This window comes from Sinocyclocheilus rhinocerous, unplaced genomic scaffold, assembly GCF_001515625.1.
Source record: "Sinocyclocheilus rhinocerous isolate Xijiao unplaced genomic scaffold, SAMN03320098_v1.1 scaffold1315, whole genome shotgun sequence".
Classification (NCBI taxonomy): domain Eukaryota; kingdom Metazoa; phylum Chordata; class Actinopteri; order Cypriniformes; family Cyprinidae; genus Sinocyclocheilus; species Sinocyclocheilus rhinocerous.
Window position 1 is genome coordinate 139,650 of NW_015644364.1, and position 10,014 is coordinate 149,663.

General features: G+C 39.1%; 1 long non-coding RNA gene across 1 annotated transcript in view; it reads left to right on the forward strand.

The window, feature by feature from the left end:
* LOC107758223 (uncharacterized) overlaps positions 1-10,014 on the forward strand; it is a 13,046-nt gene that overhangs the window by 1,961 nt on the left and 1,071 nt on the right. Inside the window, exon 2 of the long non-coding RNA XR_001641997.1 lies at positions 5,332-5,445. This is a non-coding gene — a long non-coding RNA (uncharacterized LOC107758223). The remainder of the gene's footprint in view (positions 1-5,331; positions 5,446-10,014) is intronic.

Genomic DNA, 10,014 nt, shown 5'->3' on the forward strand with positions numbered 1-10,014 from the left:
TAAAGCATGGTCGTCAGAGAGTGGGGCAAGAACATTTACCAACAATCCAGTGGAGAACCTCCAAACATCTGAGCTCTCGTTATAGTTCCCGCATCTCGCCGGGGTCCGACGCTCCGAGCGCAAGCGAGGTTGGCACGCGAAGACGCACGCGCTCGCATGGCACAGCGCTCGAGCCGGAATGAGAGAGCGCGAGAGAGGAGAGCGCGATAAAGTGCCACCGCGCGCTCCTCACTAGTGTTGGGTCGTTCTTGAACGATTCGTTCGTTTTGAACGAATCTTTAATGTGACTCGGGAAGAACGAGTCGTCTCGGGGAGTGATTCGTTGGAAAAAAATATAATCAGAATATCAACTTGCATAATAATTATGCATGCACTGTATTTTTCCTCTTCTGCTGTCGAGGTAATGCAAGGAATGTTGTGATTGGTTGTCAAGGCAGCCAATCAGAATTTAGCAGCCTCGGTCTCTGATTGGCTGGAATTATGGCACATTGTAACGCTGGGTTGTGTTGAGCACGCGAGCTGTTGGCATTTAGCGAGCACAGAGGGGGGGGCATCAGGTGAGCAAGCTAGTGAAACGTTGCACGTGCAAAAGAGAAGGTCTGCACACATCCAAAAACGTATTTTAAATGCAAAATTGATTTCCGTGCGCTCGAAAGACTTTTTTCTTTGCGAAACGAACATTTTCTCCACAAACTCAGATCGCGCGCGTGCAAAATGCACTTTTGTGCGCTCAAAATATGATCTTTCGCGCGCAGAATTATGGCAGAAATGTAAGCCCATAGAAACCGAACAGTATTTATATCATTTTTTACCTCTAATACACCACTATGTCCAACTGTCTTTGAGCGCGCGCACGGCATCCGGTGCGTGAGGTGTGTACGCGCTCTGGCGTAGTTTACGCAAGCGCCGGAAGTGATCTCTCGCGCGTATACGTCACTCATTGTTTACACAGTGCACAGTCATTGTAGGTACGACGGCTAATCAAAATGGTACTTACTTGCGCTTATCCGGATTGTTCAAACCGACTTAAAACTAAAAGATTACGTTCTCTCGCGCGAACTCATTCGGGAGTGATGACTTTCCGCGTATTCCCAACTTCTGAGCCTGCTCGCCTGAAGTTATGGTTGATTGCTCTTCGGCTGGATATCAACACACCCGTTAACGTAAACTACGCCAGAGCGCGTACACACCTCACGCACCGGATGCAGATAAACATCAAATTTTCATTTTTGGGTGAACTATCCCTTTAAGATTTGTACTCATGGAAATGACTAAAGTAGTCAAACCTGTTCATTAGAAGGGGGTGTCCCAATTCTTTTGCCAATATAGTCTACATCAAAAATCCTAATGATTTTTGACCGAAATGGGCACCTCTCTAGGACTATGCTAAAAACCTCTCCTGATGCTCTATTCTCCACATACATTATATTGTTTGTTGCCCTTATTTATTTATTCATTTCAGTCATCATAATACTTGTTTAAGCTTTAGCCATTTATTCAGTCCTCTTATATTCCAGCTGCAAATACTTCTCTCAAAGTGACTGACCATTTACCGTAGTGTTTTGCCCTGTACTGTGTCTGAATGTACAGTAAGGAGAAAGGGAGAGAAAACACACACACACACGTGCAAACAAAGTGAACCCCCATGCATTCCCCCAAACGGAAAGCATAAAAATATCCCCAGGCACAAACTTTGGTTATGAAGAACTTTTGATCCATATTATATGGTGAAAAACTTTGCAAGCCATCAATCATTATTCTCCCCACTGGGCTCGCTACACAACAGTGAAAAATACTAGACCATGAACATGACAAAACACAAGTGTAATTTAAATTGACCCTTGCCCAGTTATGCATTAACATATGCATATAATGAAAAGGACAATGTAATACATCATTATTTCACATATGTTAGGTAATTTTAATAACTCGTAGACCTTTGCTTTATAATGAGTATGAAAATTACTGTTAATTTGTCCCCTCTTGTTTGGATTGCGATGATCCATTGTCCTTCATATCTTTATACCACTCCTTTATTTTTCTAGCTGCTCTCAAAGCCTTCTCCTTATCTTGGTAGTTCAAGAACTTCATCACAACATCTCTTGAAACCGTTGGGTGATATGGGTTAACTTGACCTACTCAATGAGCCTGTTTGTAACAGCTCCTGAAAGTTTTCTTCTTATTAAAAGAATCACTTGAACTAATATCTTGCTTGCAAAGCGTAAGCATCATGGTCATCAGTGTTGGGCAAGCTACTTGGAAAATGTAGTGAGCTAAGCTTGCAGTTACTCTACATTAAATAAAGCTTCACTACACTGAAGCTACTACCCTTAGTAGCTGTATTTCCGATTTAAGCTTGAGCTTCAGAAATGCTTGGAAAAATGTAGCTTGTGTTGACGCTACCGCACAAAGCTTCGCTACTGAAAAGCTATTTGATTAAAAAAACAGCGACACTACCACCACACTATTGAGAAATGTAGTTAACCTAGTAGCGTCACACCTTGTAGCAACACTACTGCCCAACACTGATCATCATCACCACGACATCTTGATCGTATTTCGACAGCACTTGATCATTGGGGACACCCTTTGGATATCATTCAACATCTTGACATCTTTACGTCTTGACACGGTGAAAAACTGAAACAAATAAAATGACATCCAGATACATAATGTGTGAGTGTTTCTGTTCTTACCACAGTTTAACCAAGTCTGTTTCTTTCTGAACCAATATCAATACACATAGTACATTAACTTTGCAAATTAACAGATGAAATCCATAAAATAAACAAACATACCCGTGTGTTCACCTGTAACATGGGGTTTGGGTTTTGTTTCTGGTTTAGGTTTTCATGTCTTTTATTTTGTAGTTTTGCCACAGTCATGAATTCTGTCATGTGTTCCTTGCCCTTCATGTGATCATGTCATGTGCTACTCTTGTCTGTGTGTCATGTTGTGATAGGTTGTTTTAGTCATGTGTCTTGGTTCTCAGTAGGCTTGTTCGAGATGAACTACACTAGCCTGCCACCAGCTGGCGAGAGTAGCCGCTTGCAGTCGGGGCGGAATTAAAAGTGGAGACGTCAAGTTGGACACTTTCTGCTCCCGGTAGCGACGCTTTCACGGTGTTTGCACAGACTTATCACAGATAAAGTGAATTAAATGCAATATTTCTCAAATACAAAGAAACGTTTTTTTGACCAACAGAAACACTTTTTTATACTGCTTAATACAGCGCAATCTGTTCAAGAATAAAGTTCAACATAAACAAATAGGGTACTAAATACCAATAAAGTGGGAGTATATATGCATTTATCAATGTTTTTTTGATAAACATGACTCAAGATAATAGTGCGACTACACTAAAAAAGCTTTTACTGTTATAAAAACACGAATTAGAATTAACACGCAACACATGTCGTGCTTGTCATCACAGAATCTGACCAATGAGAATAAAGCGTGTCGTCATCAAGGCTCCTGCAGCCGATTGCAACTGCAGCGCCTGACCTCGGCGGCTGGTCTCGTTTTGCTCTCGCTTTACTTTGATGGCACATGTGATCGTAAGGCAGTTGCAGCGCCTTAATTTAGAAAATTAGGTTTTTAAAATTAGAAATTTTCTAACCAGAATGCATTGCTTTTGTCAGGCGGCAGCCGATCTTTGCGGCGCCGCATGAACTCGAACAAGCCTATTGGTTATTGTCCTGTCATGTGGTTCTCAGTTCTGTTTGCTCATTGGTTGGTTTATGTCATGTGACCCTTATTGTTTAGTATTTATATCCCTCATGTTGCCATTGTCTCTTGTCGAGTATTGAACTGTGTAATCTGCTGTCTGTGAGTTGTGTTTCTGTTTATGACTAGTCTGTTTCTAGTCAAGTCTGTTCATGCCATGCCAAGTCAAGTCAAATCACCTTTATTTAGATAGCGCTTTTAACAATACAGATTGTGTCAAAGCAACTTTACAGTATCAAATAGGAAAACAGTGTGTCAATAATGTAAAATGACAAGATTAAACATTAAATTTTCAGTTAAAGGCATTTCATTATTGAATTTAGTGATGTCATCGTCCAGCTCAGTTCAGTTTAAATAGTATCTGTGCAATCAAGTCGACGATATCGCTGGAAATTAAGTGTCCCTAACTAAGCAAGCCAGAGGTGACAGCGGCAAAGAACCAAAACTCCATCGGTGACAGAATGGAGGAAAAAACCTTGGGAGAAACCAGGCTCAGTCGGGGGGCCAATTCTCTGGCCAGACGAAACCAGCAGTTCAATTCCAACTGCAGCAAAGTCAGATTGTGCAGAGGACTCATCTGGTTCCCGTGGTCTTGTCCCGATGGCCGTCTAGGTGACGAGGTCTTCACTGGGGATCTGTCTCTGGGCTCATCTAGGTGTCCTGGTCTCCACTGACGTTCAGGTCTGTAGAGGTCATCTCTAGGTGCTGATCCACCATCTGATCTGGATACAGACTGGATCCGGGTGGCTACGGTGATCTCGGAATAAGAAAGAAACAGGCTAATATTAGCGTAGATGCCATTCTTCTTACGATGTAGCAAGTACATCGGTCTTATGGGAAGTGTTCCCGGTTCCGGTTGACCTAATTAATGCAGCCTAACAATCCTATAACGGATTTGAATATTAGAAGCGTATTAGTGTGTTATGTGTACGCTAGGTTAAAGAGATGGGTCTTTAATCTAGATTTAAACTGCCTCCCGAACAGTCTTTGGTAGATTGTTCCAGAGTTTGGGTGCTAAATAGGAGTCCATTTCAAGTCGTTTGTTTCATGTCAAGTCTTCGTTTGTTTGTACTTTGGATTACACTCTGCTTAATAAAACTGCACTTGGGTTAATCAACAACTTGCCTTCATTGGACTTTCGTTACAGCACCTTCTAATCGGAAATCCAGGAGACATTTGTAGGCATTCCTTTTAACAAATAATCTTGGTGTGATTGCTGTGTTAGTGCAGTTCATTTGCATATGTGTGAACGCGGCCATCTGAACCTTGGTGAACACCAAATGAGCAGACCCTTGAAAAGATGGGTCTCAGTCCACTCCCAGACTGGTGCGGTTTGACTAAAATATGAACACCGATCAAAGACATCTAAATGAACCAAAAACTGGACATGATGTCAAAAGATGTGAACAGGACTACATGTATCATTTTATTTTTTGGCCTCGGACCAAATAAACCAAGAGAACCGAACACTCCTAAATAACCAGTTAAATATTTATTAAAAACAAGACCATAAAGCCTCTCCGAGAGCTTTTCTTAAAAATACTTTATGAAGATCTTATATTAAAATCATTCTCATCATAAAGTATTAAATCTGTTGTGTTTTAGTTCAGTTCAGCAGAGGAGATCAGAAGCAGAGCCCAGCCATGTGTCTATGAAGAGTGACTCGTCTATGATTCAGCCAGTAAAGTTTAAGAGTGGAGATACACGGCCTGGTCTCAGGTATAACTGAGTTATATATAATTTGTATACAATTATTATTAATATGGTAATTATTTGATCATGTATTTTCAACAGCAAATTCTTGTGCTTTGTTGTTTATCTGTATCTGATAATGTAAGTTTTTTATATAAACAGTATGAAGGAAATGATTATAAACTGCTCATTAAAGTGAATTTGATAATTATAAATTATTATCTGATTTGTTGAATACAGTAATTTAAAGAATTAGCTTTAATCTCTCCATGTTTTAGTTCAGTTCATCAGAAGAGATCAGAAGCAGAGCCCAGCCATGTGTCTATGAAGAGTGATGCATCTATGATTCAGCCAGTAAAGTTTAAGAGTGGAGATACACGGCCTGGTCTCAGGTACAACTGAGTTATATATAATTTGTATTAAAACATTCTTATTGTATAGTATTTATTTTCAACAAAAAAATCTTCTTGTGCTTTGTTTGTGGGTATTTTTTAAATCTGTATCTGATAATGTAACATACAGAGTATGTGATCGGAGTGGAGCGGCAACAATTTCCCCTCCGCGCTCCGAGCATTTAATAATCACTCCGCTCCGGGTTCACCATTTCCCGCTCCACTCCTCGCTCACTGATATCAGAAACACCGCTCCGCGGCTAAAGTATTTCAGTATGTTTGAAATATCACAGTTCTGTTCATAACGTATATTAAAAGAAAATAATAAAATAAATAAAACGACAGGAGCGTTTCAAAGTGGATTATTGGAACACTAGTGTGCAAACCTATCAAGCTAGCTAAATATGTTTAATGTGAATTCTTGCTAAATGTGCGGTTATATTATGGGCCGTTGGCATGAATTGTACTCGTGATGGAGGGCTCTTGGAGCGAATGAAAACCACGACGTTCCGACTTTTAAAAAATCCACTCCTCGCTCCAGTCAAAATCACACCGCTCCACTCCGCGCTCCGCTCACATACTCTGGTAACATACACACACTCACAAAGCTTTTATATAAACAGTGTGAAGGAAATTATTATAAACTGCTCTTTAAAGTGAATTTGCTAATGATAAATAAATATCTAATTTGTTGAATACAGTAATTTAAAGAATTAACTTTAATCTCTCCATGTTTTAGTTCAGTTCAATGGAAGCGATCAGAAGCAGAGTCCAGCCATGTGTCTATGAAGAGTGACGCGTCTATGGTTCAGCCAGTAAAGTTTAAGAGTGGAGATACACGGCCTGGTCTCAGGTACAACTGAGTTATATATAACTTGTATAAAAATATTATTATAATATAGCATGGCCGCGGGAACTAGGGGTGCTGAGGGTGCTGCAGGGCCAGGTCTGAGATTTTCCTCGTGCCCCTCGATCATCCCCAAGATTTTTGTGATAGTTTTGTGATTAATTATGTATTAAACTGACCAGAAATACATAGCCTAGTACGGTTGTATTTTTCTTGCGCACCTCACGGCGCATATCCCTACATCTCCCCCTCACACTGACAGAATTTCATGTGAAATGTTCATACGATATTACCGTAATTTGACATTCTGACTTGTTAAAACCATTCACGTCCTCGTCCTTTTTATGAGCCATTTTTCAAAGCTTTCTCGCTTCTCAAGATGGCCACCGTCAATCACATAAGCACAGCTCTTTAATTGCGCTCTAGTCTCTTGTCAAACGCGCTCAAACCACTGAAGCCTAATGTAATCTATTAACTACGCACATCATAACGTCTTAGGCAAGTTCCTTTTTATGACAAAATATTTTAATAAGACTGAATTTGTGTTTAACCTGATCACATTTAATAAAAAGACATTTTAAGTTTAATTATAACACCACGTCCACGATTATTCAAACAACGAACAAATTATACAGCGAGCAAAGAACATTTACATTATCAAAGAATATCACTAAATTCAGTCTAGTGTGAGTGTAAGCACTCTTAAAGGGGTCATATGATGCAATTTCAATTTTTCCTTTCTCTTTGGAGTGTTACAAGCTCTTGGTGCATAAAGAAGATCTGTAAAGTTGCAAAGACTAAAGTCTCAAATCCAAAGAGATATTCTTTATAAAAGTTAAGAGTCAGCCACGCCTACCTAAAACGCCTCATTCTAACACGCCCCCACATACCTACGTCACTATGTGGGAAGATTTGCATAACTCCACCCAAATGTTCACACAAAGAAAGAAGGCGTAACTTTTATTCTCGCTGTAGTATTGTTGCTGCCGCCATGTCGTGGAGATGCTGTGTTTCGTTGTGAAAGCAAGAGGGCGATATCTGCTTTGTCATGCCTGGAGCTGATCCGTGCTGGTCGCTGAGGAAATACATCAACATCGCGCTGTGCATCGCCGGATCGGCTTTCACCGTGGACAAAGCGGAGTCCAGCCCGCCTCAGCTACTGCGGTCAAGCCAACCCCTTTAAAAAAGCTAAGCTATAATCAGTGATGTTATCTGCAGTGTATGATGAATTAATCTCTTATTTACATCGCATGTACATCTGCACTTTGTTGTTTCTGATCAGAGAATTTAGCAAAGTGCACTGACCAAAACTTTTGCGTATCAGCGATGTTAATATTTAGTAAAATCCCCTTAAATAATAGAAATATTAAAGAAAAAATGTTGAACTAAAATCACAAAAGCACAAATATATATTGGCTTGCATATAACTCTTCATTTGTATGTTAATCTATAAGAGTTTGGGCTGTTTAATATTAGGATTTTGTCAAAAATCCCCCACCATGGCCCCGCCCTGCAACATCAAGCCCCGCCCCCCAGATAAAATATTTTCCTGCGGCAAATGTAATATGGTATTTATTTGATCATGTATTTTGTGCTTGTGTGTGTTTTTTTGTTATTTTTTTTATCTGTATCTGATTATGTAACACACACAGACAGACACACACAGTTTTTGTAAACATAGGGGTGTCAAACATAAAACCTGTGGGCTGAATACAGTCCACAACATTTTCCATATAAAATAAATAAAACATTATTTTGAAAAATAAGTTTATTCGCTACAATATTATATTTTTAATTTAAAGTGGAACAAATTGCTCATTTATTTGAGATGCACCAGACTTAAGAGATACACCAGACAGCTTTGGACAAGAAAATGAGCTAGGGGTGTGCAATATTTATTGTCTGCTATAATATCATGATTGTTGTTTTAATGACCAAAAAAAAAAAAGCCTTCACTGCAGGATGAAACCTGTAATAATTCAACATATATGGAGGCAAAAATGTCCTGTAAGAGTGCCATTTTCCAGAATATCAGTGCACTCGCAAATGAATTGATTTTATACAACAGTTCAGCAAACAAGATGTCAGTATTAAATGAGTTATATTTTAGAGCCAATATTGTTTTTTTCTGTTTTGCCAGCAAAAATAGTCTTAAACAAAGCCAGAACATCTCTGAGCAACACTGGTGTTTTGTTGCTGAATGAATCTGTTTTTGAACAAATGGACCAATCATAAAGACAGTTGTTTTGTTTCCAAATGAATAAACTCTTATGAATGAATCTTTTTTAATGTGAGTCAATGAATCACTCATTAAGACAGAGATTGCCACTGCCTGGCGGTTATGACAGACCTAAACCAACCACGGTACTAGCTCAAAAACACACTGTAAAATACTGTCTTAATTGTTATCAACAAATTCCCTAAAAATATAGAGAGATCTTTTATTTATTTAATTATTTATTTTGGTATGGCACACTCTAAACATAAAATGAGCTAACATCATCTAAAAAAATAATATTTCTTGTAAATTATACTGTAGTTAGTATGATTAATATTAATTTAATTGTGAGCAAACTGAGGTTTAACAAAAGGTAATTCAGGCTGCATAAGGGGACATTTTCTTTGATCCGACCCTCAACCTAAAATGAGTCTGACACCCCTGGCATAAAGGAAATGTTTTTTAAGTGCTCTGTAAAGTGCTCCTTTTTTCCCAATAGCTGATTTGTTGGGTATAGTAATTTAAAGGAGACATATTATGCCCCTTTTTACAATATGTAATATAAGTCTCTGGTGTCCCCAGAATGTGTCTGTGAAGTTTCAGCTCAAAATACTCCACAGATCATTTATTATATCATTTTGAAAATGCCTATTTTGAGTGGAAGCAGAACACGCTATTTTTCGGGCCTGTTTCTTTAAATGCAAATGAGCTGCTGCTCCCTGATCCCTTTTCCAGAATAGAGCTGCACCATTACAGCTCGTACCTGCTAAAAAACATCTGTTTTGGTTCTGATTATCATGTTTATCGCACTGAAATCATGCGTTTTAAACCATATGAGTTTAAACTTCTGATATACGGTTTTCTGAGAGCACACATCCGAAGCACCAGGACAGAAAGCGGCTGTCACAGCATGTGTGGCAGCAGCAATATACTCATTCACACACAAGTTTACGTTAAAAACACACAAGTTACAAAAACAGTCGGTTATGTCTGTGAAGGTAAACAGCTGGGAAATAAATCGCATGTTTATTTTAGATCTGTGTGGCAGCAGCAATATACATTAAATAAATCAATAAATCCACTGCTCTCTTGTCTCCTCTGAGGCTGGGACTCTAAATAGTGTTCTGTGCAGCCAAAGA